Below are 14,027 nucleotides of genomic sequence, written 5' to 3'. Positions count from 1 at the left end.
AACAGTCCCTGCACAAAATGACATTAAACGGAAATAACACCATTTAAAACTGCTTGCGGTTTTAATGTTATATCTGGTTCCTGCAATATGGTTGAAAATCATTCAGAAAAATGGCATGGGTAGCCCTCCCTGCCCATTACCAGCCCCTTTGGGTTTCGTACGCATATTAAGGGGAACCCCGTACCCATATTAAAAAAAAGGAAATGCGTGTGGCCCCCAGGCCCTATATACTCAGAACAGCAGTATACAGGCGGTGCAAACAAGACAGGGACTGTGAAGGTTTGTTGTGTTAAGTTGAATCTGTTTGTAATTTTCAACTGGTACATTTTTAAGTGTAGCTCCAGTCAAAAAAACTATTTTTAAGCTTTTTGGAAAACATAGGGAAGGGTTATCACCCCTGTATAATTTGTTTTGTCGTCCATCTTTTTTCATCTCACTTGCTGTTGTCTCCTTCCGTTTGCAAGTAGGAGATGTTTGTAAATTGGATGTTTGAAAGTAGGGGCCTGCCCTATATGCTCTGCAGAAATGGCGGAACAAGGTGTTGGTTTTGCAACAACATTGTAAGCCCTCAAAGTGACTCTTGGTGGGCGCTGGAGCGCCCTGCTGTGAACGATTATATCAAGAATTGTAATTACATGCCATTGTTGAACAGTGGTAGAAAAATTGACCTTTGGTGGTTGTGGTGCTGGTGCCACAACACTATAAGTCCTCACCGTTACTCTGGGTGGGCACAGGAAGGGGCCCTCCTGTGAAATATTATATCAAGAATTGTAATTACATGTCCCTGTTAAACAGGGGCAGAAAAATTGGGCCTTAGGCACTGGTGCCATCACACTGCAACCTCTGCCATACACTCTAGTTTTATTGCAGGAATTAGCCCTGCTGCAAAGCATTGCATCAAAAATTGTACTTAAACGCCCCTGTTAAACAGGGGCAGAAAAATTGGGCCTTAGGCACTGGTGCCATCACACTGCAACCTCTGCCATATACTCTAGTTTTATTGCAGGAATTAGCCCTGCTGCAAAGCATTGCATCAAAAATTTTACTTAAACGCTCCTGTTAAACAGGGGCAGAAAAATTGGGCCTTAGGCACTGGTGCCATCACACTGCAACCTCTGCCATACACTCTAGTTTTATTGCAGGAATTAGCCCTGCTGCAAAGCATTGCATTAAAAATTGTACTTAAACGCCCCTGTTAAACAGGGGCAGAAAAATTGGGCCTTAGGCACTGGTGCCATCACACTGCAACCTCTGCCATATACTCTAGTTTTATTGCAGGAATTAGCCCTGCTGCAAAGCATTGCATCAAAAATTGTACTTAAACGCTCCTGTTAAACAGGGGCAGAAAAATTGGGCCTTAGGCACTGGTGCCATCACACTGCAACCTCTGCCATACACTCTAGTTTTATTGCAGGAATTAGCCCTGCTGCAAAGCATTGCATCAAAAATTTTACTTAAACGCTCCTGTTAAACAGGGGCAGAAAAATTGGGCCTTAGGCACTGGTGCCATCACACTGCAACCTCTGCCATACACTCTAGTTTTATTGCAGGAATTAGCCCTGCTGCAAAGCATTGCATCAAAAATTGTACTTAAACGCCCCTGTTAAACAGGGGCAGAAAAATTGGGCCTTAGGCACTGGTGCCATCACACTGCAACCTCTGCCATACACTCTAGTTTTATTGCAGGAATTAGCCCTGCTGCAAAGCATTGCCTCAAAAATTGTACTTAAACGCCCCTGTTAAACAGGGGCAGAAAAATTGGGCCTTAGGCACTGGTGCCATCACACTGCAACCTCTGCCATATACTCTAGTTTTATTGCAGGAATTAGCCCTGCTGCAAAGCATTGCATCAAAAATTTTACTTAAACGCTCCTGTTAAACAGGGGCAGAAAAATTGGGCCTTAGGCACTGGTGCCATCACACTGCAACCTCTGCCATACACTCTAGTTTTATTGCAGGAATTAGCCCTGCTGCAAAGCATTGCATCAAAAATTTTACTTAAACGCCCCTGTTAAACAGGGGCAGAAAAATTGGGCTGCTGGCATCACCCAGAACCAAAAATGTTCTTCCAACATATCAGCGGAGGAGGAAAAGGATAGACAATCAACATAACAGGACAGTCACTCAGCATCAGCATAGGCAGTCTTGAAGGGATGTGGTATTTCAAAAAAAATTATTCGGTTACATCAGCTTCAGGTGCTTGGTAGCTGTGGGTGATCCAAGACTGATTCATCTTGATGAAGGTCAGTCGATCAACTGATTCGGTGGACAGGCGCACCCTGTGATCGGTAACGAAGCCACCAGCAGCACTGAAGGTGCGTTCCGAAAGAACGCTGGATGCAGGACAGGCCAGTAGCTCAATTGCATACTGTGCAAGCTCTGGCCAGTGATCCATCCTCAAGACCCAGTAAGCCAGAGGATTTTCAGTGGGAAAGGTGTCCAAGTCTGACCTTGCCCCTAGGTATTCCTGCACCATGTAAATTAGACGCTGGCGATGGGTGCTGGAACCAATCATACCTTGGGGCTGCGGACTAAAAAATTGTCTGAAAGCATCAGTCAGACGGCCACCTTCTCCACCGCTCCTTCTGACTGATGCCTCAGCAACACGTTGTCCAGGACCAGGAGTTTGTGACCTCCCAGTCTCTGGGAACGCGTTGCACAGAGCTTTCTGCAAGGCCTCCCGGAGATGTCTCATCCTCTGCTCCCTCTGCGATGGCAAGATAAGGTCGGCAACCTTACCCTTGTACCGTGGATCAAGGAGAGTGGCCAGCCAGTAATGGTCCCTCTCCTTGATCCGAAGAATACGAGGATCCTTCCGCAGGCTTTGCAGGATCAGGGAGGCCATGCAGCGTAGGTTAGCTGAGGCATTCGGTCCGGAGTCCTCTGGGTCACTAAGGACAACATGAGGTTCAACAGGGACAACAGCTACCTCCTCCCAGCCACGTACAAGTCCACGTGTTTCTTGGGACTGTAAATCATCCCTATAAGACTGCTGCTGCTGATGCTGATGCTGAGTGCCAGCCTCCACCTCCATGCTGACACAATCATCCTCCTCCTCCTCTTCCTCCTCCTCACCCTCTTCCTGTGTGATGGGTGGCACAGCAGGAACACTGTCTGGATAAAGGGGGCCTTGAGAGGCAAGGAAGTCCTCCTCTTCCTGCCTCTGTTCTGCCTCAAGTGCCCTGTCCATTATTCCACGCAGCGTATGCTCCAAGAGGTGGACAAGAGGTACAGTGTCACTGATGCATGCACTGTCACTGCTCACCATCCTTGTGGCCTCCTCAAACGGTGACAGGACAGTGCATGCATCCCTGATCATGCCCCACTGGCGTAGTGAGAAAAAACCAAGCTCCCCTGACCCTGTCCTGGTGCCGTAGTCGCACAGGTACTCATTGATGGCCCTCTGCTGCGTGTGCAGCCGCTGCAGCATGGCCAATGTTGAGTTCCATCTGGTGGGCATGTCACATATAAGGCGGTTCTTGGGCAGGTTCAAATCCTTTTGGAGCTCAGCCAGCCGAGCACAGGCATTAAATGATCGGCGGAAATCCACACAGACTCTCCTGGCCTGTTTCAGGACATCCTGTAAGCCAGGGTACCTGCCCAAGAACCGCTGCACCACCAGGTTAAGGACGTGAGCTACACAGGGCACATGGGTCAGTTGTCCCTGTCGGAGGGCGGAGAGGAGGTTGGTGCCATTGTCGCAAACCACCATTCCTGGCTTAAGCTGGCGTGGCGTCAACCACCTCTCGGCCTGCCCCTGCAGAGCTGACAAAACATCCGCCCCAGTGTGGCTCCTGTCCCCCAAACAAACCAGTGCAAGCACGGCATGGCATTGTTTTGCCTGCGTACTTGCGTAGCCCCTGCAACGCCTACGGAGCACCGCTGGTTCTGAGGACAGAGCACTGGAAGAGCCCATGGAGGAAGAAGAAGAGGAGGGGGTGGAGGAGAGAGGTGTGTCACAACCAATAGTAGCATTTTGGAGGCGTGGTGGCGGAACAACCTCCAACACTACTGCACCTTGTCGTGCATCCTTCCCAGAAGCCAGAAGGGTGACCCAATGGGCCGTGAAAGACAGGTAACGTCCCTGTCCATGCCTGCTGGACCATGAGTCAGCGGTAATAGGCACCTTACCGCTGACCGCTCTGTCCAGCGAGGCAAGGACATTGCCTTCCACATGCCGGTAGAGAGCCGGAATCGCCTTCCGTGAGAAAAAGTGGCGTTTGGGGACCTGCCACTGAGGAACCGCACATTGTACAAACTCACGGAAGGGGGCCGAGTCTACCAACTGAAAAGGCAGCAGTTGAAGTGCTAGCAATTTAGCCAAGCTAGCATTCAACCGCTGGGCATGTGGATGGCTGGGAGTAAACTTCTTCCGCCGGTCGAGCAGCTGGGGCAGGGACATTTGCCTGCTATAATCGGATGTGGATGTACCACTAGCAGAGTTCCCGGAAGCACTTGGCTGTGACACACCTAATTCTACACCTTCATTCCTCTCAGAGCAGGTTTCAGAGAGGACTGAAGGTCTAGTGGGGTTAGAGATGCCAGCTGATGAGGAGCAAGGAGAGGTCCGCTTTGTTCTTTGGTGTGGGTCTTTCAGGTACGCTTGCCAACGAGCTGCATGGCAGGTCAACATATGTCTGGTCAAGCATGTGGTGCCCAAGCAGCTGATGTTTTGGCCACGTGAGATACGCTTGAGACATATGTTGCAAATAGCAGCGGTGCGATCTGATGCACTCGTCTCAAAAAAGGCCCACACCAAAGAACTTTTAGAATAACGCGCAGAGGAAGCGCTCTGCGCAGGCGGAGCTCTGCGGTGTGATTCCGTCGGTGTGCTGCCCCTAAGCTGGCCCCCGGAGGGCATCCTGCCTCGTTGGACATGTGCCTCCTCCTCCTCCTCCTCCCTCCTTCCAGGCACCCACGTGGAGTCAGTGCCCTCATCATCCCCTCCCTCTTCATCGCTGTAGCAAACCTGGCAGTATGCTGCAGCTTGTGGAACATGACTGCCAGATTGCTGTGCTTCTTGAGCATCCTCTCTCTCTGCGCTCACGCTACTGCCTTCCTCTAGCTGAGTGTCATCATCAGAGCCCACCAAACACTGGGCATCCTCCTGGAGCATGTACCCAACACTGTGCTCAAAGAGTTCAGGAGACTCCTCAGGAGGACGTGGTGGGTCTAGGGAAGGAGTCACTGATGATGACATTGAGAGGAGGGACGACGATGTGTTGGCAGCTGCTTTTCTACTACCCTGAGACTGGGTGAGAGAGGATGAGGAGGATGAAGAGGGCTTGGTCATCCACTCTACCAAGTCGTTGGCATGTTGCGGTTCAACATGTCCAGCTGCAGAAAAGAAGGACAAGCATGTCCCATGGCCACGTGCTGATGACAATGCACCGCGTCCACGACCAGCACTGTTGTCTCTAGACACAGAGCCTGCTTGCCCTCTTTTATCGGCTCGCGCCTGTCTGCCTCTCCTTGCTGGCCTTCCAGACATGGTAATGGCCTGAAGGGAGTTGGGTAAAACAGTGGTTGGGTAGTTTATATTGTGCTGGAGGCACACAACACCCACTAACTCCTGCAGATGCCTTTTTTATAGAACAGCAGAGTTAAAGGGGTATATACAGATGTATACTGTGCTGTGCTGGAGGCACACACAACTTCCAATAACTCCCGCAGATGACAATCGGGCCCAAATAGAGAACAGCTATGTAGGTGGATTATAGCGGTATGTACTGGGTACAGAGCACGCACACAGCACGCACTATCTCCTGAGTGACACTACTGACTGCAAGCTCTATTGTTAAAGATGGACCACTAGCTATATAGGTGAGGTGAATATCACGGTGTATACTGCGGTCAGGGCACGCAGACAATAACCAGAAAACAGCAGAGTTAAAGGGGTATATACAGATGTATACTGTGCTGTGCTGGAGGCACACACAACTTCCAATAACTCCCGCAGATGACAATCGGGCCCAAATAGAGAACAGCTATGTAGGTGGATAATAGCGGTATGTACTGGGTACAGAGCACGCACACAGCACGCACTATCTCCTGAGTGACACTACTGACTGCAAGCTCTATTGTTAAAGATGGACCACTAGCTATATAGGTGAGGTGAATATCACGGTGTATACTGCGGTCAGGGCACGCAGACAATAACCAGAAAACAGCAGAGTTAAAGGGGTATATACAGATGTATACTGTGCTGTGCTGGAAGCACAGCACAACTTCCAATAACTCCAGCAGATGACAATCGGGCTCAAATAGAGAACAGCTATGTAGGTGTATATAGTGGTATGTACTGGGTACAGAGCACGCAGACAGCACGCACTAACACTACTGACTGCAAGCTCTATTATTAAAGCTAGATCACTAGCTATATAGGTGAGGTGAATATAGTGGTGTATACTGCGGTCAGGGCACAGACAGTAACCACTACACAAGAGCAAAATAGTAAATCAGCCAAAAACGATTGGTGTGTAACTGTGTTGAAGGTACACAGAACACCCACTGCTTCAGATGCTAACAAACACTACACGAGGCCGCCTGAAAGGCGGCTTTATATAGTGTGGGGCGTGCACTACACAGGCTGAGCTATGATTGGCCACAGGCAGGATGCCTGTGTCCAACCATTGCTCTCCTCGCTGCTGGCGCTGCGATTGGCCAAGCATGCGGGGTCACAGTGCATGCTTGGCCAATCGTGAGACAGCAATGCATTGCGCCATCGCAGTGCATTGTGGGCCACACGAATTTTGCCGCGAACGGCCCAAACGTTCGGAATTCGGCGAACGCACGAACGACCGATGTTCGAGTCGAACATGCGTTCGACTCGAACACGAAGCTCATCCCTAATCTTGGCTTACCTGTAGGTCAAAGGTGGTTGTAATAGATAGATAGTGATAGATATATATATATACACATATATATATATATTTCCACCTTGTAATAATTTGCCACTTGCATGTGCTTTAGAAATTGAAACCATTTCTGTTTTAACCACTTGCCGATTGCTGCATGCTGATATACGCTGGCATGATGGCAGTGGTGGCCAAATGGGAGTACCTGGATGTCCCCTTTAAGAGGATTGTGTCACAGAGCCACAGAACGGGGAAGTGCCTATGTAAACAAGGCATTTCCCCGTTCTGGCTTGTGTCATGACAGAGATCACTGTTCTCTGTCATCAAGAGCAGCGATCGCTGTCATGTGAGTTGAAGCCCCCCCCACAGTTAGAATCACTCACTTGGACACACTTAAACCCCTTCATCGCCCTCTAGTGGTTAACCCCTTCCCTGCCAGTGTCATTTACACAGTTATCAGTGCATTTTTATAGCAGTGATCGCTGTATAAATGACAATGGTCTCAAAATAGTGTCAAAAGTGTCCGATGTGTCTGCCATAATGTTGCAGTCCCAAAAAAAATCGCAGATCACTGCCATTACTAATAAAAAAAAAATAATAATAAAAATTCCATAAAACTATCCCTTATTTTGTAGATGCTATAACTTTTGCGCAAACCAATCAATAAATGCTCAGATCCCTTTCACGCAAAAAATATCGCCCGTAAAGCGACCTGAAATAGCCACTGCTGTCTCTCCGTCGTGAAAGCCCTCGAGCGGTGTGCTGGCAGGACGGTAAAAAAAGTAATCTTTGGAGCGGTGAAGGAGCGGTGTATACACTGCTCCTGGACATTGAAATCAATGGGGCAGCGCGGCTATACCGCCGACAAGGCGCCTCTGCAGAGGCGCTTTGTGGTGGTTTTTAACTCTTTCTCAGCCGCTATCGAGGGTAAAACCGCCCCGCTAGCAGCCGAATAGCATCGCAAATCCGACGGTAAAGCGCTGCGAAAAATAGGGGCGCTTTACCGCCGACGCACCTCCCGGCACCAGTGTGAAAGGGGCCTTATTGTGATTTTTTTTTATACCAAAAATATGTAGAAGAATACGTTTTTTTATATATTTTTGGGGGTAATTTATTATGGCAAAAAGTAAAAAATAATGTTTTTTTTCAAAATTGTCCCTCTTTTTTTGTTTATAGTGCAAAAAATAAAAAACGCAGAGATGATCAAATACCACCAAAAGAAAGTTCTATTTGTAGGAAAAAAAGGACATCAATTTTGTTTGGGTGCAGCATCGCATGATCGCGCAATTGTCAGTTAAAGCGACGCAGTGCGAATTGCAAAAAGTGCTCTGGTCAGGAAGGGGGTAAAATCTTCCGGGGCTGAAGCGGTTAAAATACCATTTGTGCAGAATTTGCTGAGCAAATTTCCAAGGGCACTTTAGGGTGACGTCAGTTTAGTGATGCCCAGTCTTTCATTTATAATGATTCTTCCTCTTAATTATCTTGCATAGCCAGAAGAACATCCTATTTTTAGAATAATGTTGTTACATGATTTAACTTCTGCTCTTTACATATTATTAGCTGCTTCAGCATCACATCTGGTGAACTCCCTTTAAAATCTGTTTGCTCTGTAAAGCCTTCCACAAATATTAGACATTATGATGACAGTTGCTATTTATTATAATGATCCAATAATTGCTCTGGTCACATTTCCTTTTACTTACAATATTTTTGATCTGGTAATATTTAAATGCTATATTCCATGCTGCTGTACCTCAGTATGTGTTACTTAAAGCCCAAAAAAATGCATTGTATGTAAAGTTTAAAGTGATTGTAAAGGTAAAACTTAAAAAAACACAAAAAAAATAAAATAAAAAAGTTATACTTACCTGCTCTGTGTGAAAGTTTTGCACAGAGCAGCCCAGATCCTCCTCTTCTTCAGTCCCCCTGCCGATGCTCCTGGCTGCTCCCCCATGCTGAGTGCCCCCAGAGCAAGCCGCTTGCAATGGTGCCATTCATGTAGGTTTGCTCCAGAGCCACGCTCAGTGTGTCCATTCACACACACAGTGCGGCTCGGCCTCCACTCCCTCCTCACTGGTTGTGATTGGCAATGGCTCCTGTTGCTGTATTAATTCATCCTTTTGACCCATTTTATCGGAAAGATGTATATCGTATTTATCGGCGTATAACACGCACCCCAAGTTTAGGGGGGAATTTAAAAGAAAAAAACTTTTAGGAGGGAAGTTTAAGGAAAAAACATACATTTAAATGCCCATCAATGCAGCCTTGTTGGTGTCATTTGCAGCCTTCCATTGCAGCCTTGTCAGTCATTTGCAGCCTTGCATTTAGTCTCGTCAGTCATTTGCAGTCTTTTCTGTGGCTTTGTCATTTAAAAATGGCGCCGCCGAGATACAGAGCAGATGTCCTGTTTATCTCGGCGGCGCTCAGTAGTTCTCGGCCGCTCTCGGCCGCTCTCGGCGCTCTCGGCCGCTCTCGGCCACTCTCGGCTATTTTCAGCCACACTCGGCTGTTTTCGGCCGTTCTCTGCTATTTTCGGCCACAGTCGGCCATTCTCGCCGGTGTCTTGTCAAATAGCGTCCTCCATCAGATAGTGTCCCCTGCGTACTGCGCATGCGCAGTACACAGGAACACAGATTCCGAAAATTGCCGAGGATGAACGGCGCCTGCGCCGTGAGTCCAGGTTCTATCCCCACTATCCAAGTGGACATAGAGTTAGAATAAAAAAGAGCCGAGCGGAGCGAGGCCCAGCCCGAAGCGTGGCGAGCGAAGCTCGCCCGCGAGGGGCCCTCTAAAATTCACAACCCTATGTCCGCTTGGATGGTGGGGCTACCACCTCCACTCACGGCGCAGGCGCCGTTCAGCTTCGGAGATTTTCCGAAGGTTCATCTGCTCCGTACTGCGCATGCGCAGTACGGAGCGGACACCATTTGATGGGCGGACTCTATTAGGCAGAACACCGGCTTTCAGCTTTCCAAAAATAGCCGAGTGCGGCCGAAAATAGCCGAGTGCGGCCGAAGATAGCCGGGAACGGCCAAAGATAGCCGGGAACAGACGAGTGCGCCAAAAATACCCCGAAGCCGCAGAGAGCGGCAGAAAGGGTTAAAAATTGTGGGGGATTGGAGTATAACACGCACCCCCACTTTCCCCCTGATTTTAGGGGGGAAAGCTTTCGTCTCGTAATTTATTCCGAGTATGCGTGGCACTTTGTCCGTCGGAATTGTCTACACACGATCGGATTTTGTTGACGGAAAATTTTAGATCCAGCGCTCAAACTCTGTGTGTCGGAAATTCTGACAGAAAAAGTCCGATGGAGCCCACACACAATCGGATTTTCCGACAACACGATCCGATCACACATTTTCTATCGGAAAATCCAACCGTGTGTACAGGGCATTAGACAGACCTCCAATTTTATATGTGAGCTGACATGGAAGCTTTCTCTCACTCTCTCTGATGTGGGAGCCTGCTACTGGGTGAAAAGTTGAGCACTGACAGAATGCTATAAATATACATGTAGTGCCTATTTGTTTTGGGGAACCCATTAGGAAGTATCCTGTTTGTCAAGAACTGACATGAGTTAGTGGTTCAGATAAGAAGATGTTTTGTTTGTTACCGGGTATCCCTGTTTTCGTGCATGGTTTATTACGACAGTTCAAGTAAAGCCTGCCCCCTTTCAATATACTGTATATATATATATATATATATATATATATATATATATATCTTTATAGATATATAAATATCTACATATACTATATTGTCAAAAGTATTGGGATGCCTGCCTTTACACGCACATGAAGTTTAATGGCATCCCAGTCTTAGTCCATAGGGTTCAATATTGAGTTGGCCCACCCTTTGCAGCTATAACAGCTTCAACTCTGTCCACAAGGCTGTCCACAAGGTTTAGGAGTGTGTTTATGGGAATGTTTGACCATTCTTCCAGAAGCCCATTTGTGAGGTTAGACACTGATGTTGGACGAGAAGGTCTGGCTTGCAGTCTCCGCTCTAATTCATCTCAAAGGTGTTCTGTCTGGTTGAGGTCAGGACTCTGTGCAGGCCAGTAAAGTTCCTCCACCCCAAACTTGCTCATCCATGTCTTTATGGACTTTACTTTGTGCACTGGTGCGCAGTCATGCTGGAGCAGGAAGGGGCCATCCCCAAACTGTTCCCACAAAGTTGGGAGCATAAAATTGTCCAAAATGTCTTGGTGTGCTGATGCCTTAAGAGTTTCCTTCACTTGGAAGGGGCCAAGCCCAACCCCTGAAAAACAACCCCACACCCCCCTCCACCAAATGATTTGGTGAAGTGCACAAAGCAAGGTCCATAAAGACATGGATGACCGAGGTTGGGGTGGAGGAACTTGACTGGCCTGACCTCAACCCGATAGAACACCTTTGGGATGAATTGGAGACTGTGAGCCAGGCCTTCTCGCCCAACATCAGTGCCTGACCTCACAAATGTGCTTCTGGAAGAATGGGCAAACATTCCCTTATGCTGCGCACACACGACCGGACTTTTCAACGGACTTGGTCCGGCGAACAACCCGACGGACTTTGCAGCTGTTCAAACAAACAGACTTGGCCCCACACACGATCACTCCAAAAAGTCTGACGGATTCAAATGTGATGACGTAGAATAAGGAAGTTCATAGCCAGTAGCCAATAGCTGCCCCAGCGTCGGTTTTAGTCCGTCGGACTAGCCCACAGACAAACGGATTGTCTGCTAAAAGCCAAGTCCGGCGGACAAATTTGAAGCCAGTCTTATTTCTAGGTCCGCCGGACTTTTGGGAAGAAAAAGTCTGTTGTAGCCCACACACGATCGAATTGTCCGACGGACTCCGGTAAGTCCGATCATGTGTACGCGGCATTAGACACACTCCTAAACCTTGTGGACAGACTTCCCAGAAGAGTTGAAGCTGTTGTAGCATGCATGTAAAGGCAGATGTCCCAATACTTTGGAATATATATATATATATATATATATATATATATATATATATATATATATATACCATGTTTCCCTGAAAATAAGACCTAGCGTGATTGTCGGTGATGGCTGCAATATAAGCCCTACCCCCCAAATAAGCCCTAGTTAAAGACCTTGTAGGTCTTATTTTCAGGGTAGGGCTTATTTTCCGGGAAACAGAGTAGGGCTTATTTGGGGGGGTAGGGCTTATATTGCAGCAATAACTGACAATCACGCTAGGTCTTATTTTCGGGGAAACAGGGTATATATATACACACACATACACATATACATTACAGAATGCACACAATATAAACATGATATTACATTTACATTTTATAAACATTTAGAATAAAAAACTTGCTTGCAATGCTAATTTATTTCTGTTCAAGTGGAGATTTCACCCCCTGTACTCGCCTATGCAACTAAATACTAAACACACAACATTGTATTTGAGGATTAGTATTCCTTTAAGCGTAGAGCATTTAAAAATAATGCATTGTCCTCCGCTGGCCTGTGTGAGTTTCCTCTCCTCATACAATAGCCATGCACCCCTCCTTTCCTCCTCACTCTCTGCACAGGCTTTCCTGCCCTGTTCTGATCCAGAATTGCTGAATTACAGGGCACATCCGGCAAGACTCTGGCCTTACTCCAGGCCTCCACGGCTCTGGTACCAAGTAGATTTGGCAGCAATTTGGTGTTGCTATGGATACACTCAGTGTGCTGTAGGGCACCCCGCCTTGCCCTTACTTCTAAGGGAATATTTGCAAAGCTTTTCCCATTACATATCATTTCAGGCTCTGATATGCTCCATTAACCATTTCCCCCAAAAGCTTTTCAGACATTTCAAACTGATATACGTTATAATAGGTTCAGTTGTTCTGGTTACTATGGATCCTTATTTAAGTTGCATCCTGTAAGAAAATACATCCATATTAATAACCTTATAACAAACCTGCTTGAAGGGACTACACCTTGAGTCTAATATGTCTATAACAAATATGTTCATTATTACCGTAACATATAATTCAACAGTATATAATATACCGCGGTCTCTGAACAATAGGCAGTGGGAGAAGTTTAGTCTACCCTTTTGTGCACCTGTAGAAATTGGAATTTGTTGTAAAATAAGAACCTGAATATATTTAAAGTGGAATTCTAACTAACTAAGCCTACTCCTACCACCTTCTAACTCCTATACTAACTACATTGTAAAAGGAATATGGTTATCCACTTAAGGATCAAGCCTTTTCTGCCAAAATCTGTATTTTTTTTTGCTAGAAAATGAATTACAAAGACCCTAGAGAATAAAATGCCGATCGTTGCAATTTTTTATGTCGCGCGGTATTTGCACAGTCGTTTTTCCAAATGTATTTTTTTTTTTTAAAGTACGCTTTAATGAATTATAATGCAAAAAAAGTACAATATATGACCCAACTTTTTTGTAAAATATAAAAGATGATATTATGCCGAGTAAATAGATACCTAACATGCTATGCTTTAAAATTGTGCACGCTCGTGGAATGGCGGCAAACTACGATACTTAAAAATCTCCATATGCGACACTTTAAACATTTTCACAGGTTACCTGTTTAGAGTTACAGAGTAGGTCTAGCGTTAGAATTATTGCTCTCACTCTTTGCAGCAATGCCTCACATGTGTGGCGTGAACACCGTTTACATATGCAGATGCCACTTACGAATGCATTCCCTTCTGTGGGGAAAGGGGGGGCACTTTAAAAAAAACTGTCCCTTTAATTATTATTTTTTTATCTCTTTTATTCCTATTGCAAGGAATGTAATAATAAGAGTAGAATGTAGATATAAGGGATGACAGGTCCTCTTTAGGGAGAGATTTGGGGTCTATAAGACAACAAATCTCTCCTATACTTTGAAAACATAAGATTAAAAAAAAAAAAAAAAATGTTTTATCTTTTTCTTAAAAAAATAAAATAAAATAGTTTACTTCTGCCCTAGACTGGAAGTGATGTCATGACATTGCTTCGGTCCTCCTAAATCATAGAGGTGATCAAAGATGATCTGGTCTCTGTTCACCTCTATGGCCAGCTACGCAAATTGTTTCCGGGCACGCCAGTAAGAACAGTAAGCCGAAGAAACAACGGCGAGTGGCGTTAGGGGGGACAACCCCTCCTGCTGCTTCCCAAAGTGATCCAGCACCTAATAAGCCACTTGGATCACTTTTATG

At 46.5% G+C, this 14,027-nt stretch overlaps 1 protein-coding gene across 1 annotated transcript in view; it reads right to left on the bottom strand.

Moving 5' to 3' along the window:
• Nucleotides 1-14,027, bottom strand: part of RAPGEF3 (Rap guanine nucleotide exchange factor 3) — a 142,446-nt gene that overhangs the window by 105,733 nt on the left and 22,686 nt on the right. The gene's annotated exons all lie outside the window — the stretch shown is intronic.

The sequence above is a fragment of the Lithobates pipiens genome, unplaced genomic scaffold (assembly GCF_037356315.1).
Source record: "Lithobates pipiens isolate NorthernLeopardFrog02 unplaced genomic scaffold, aLitPip1_a1.2 Scaffold_16, whole genome shotgun sequence".
NCBI lineage: Eukaryota > Metazoa > Chordata > Amphibia > Anura > Ranidae > Lithobates > Lithobates pipiens.
This window is presented reverse-complemented; position numbering and strand designations above follow the sequence as displayed.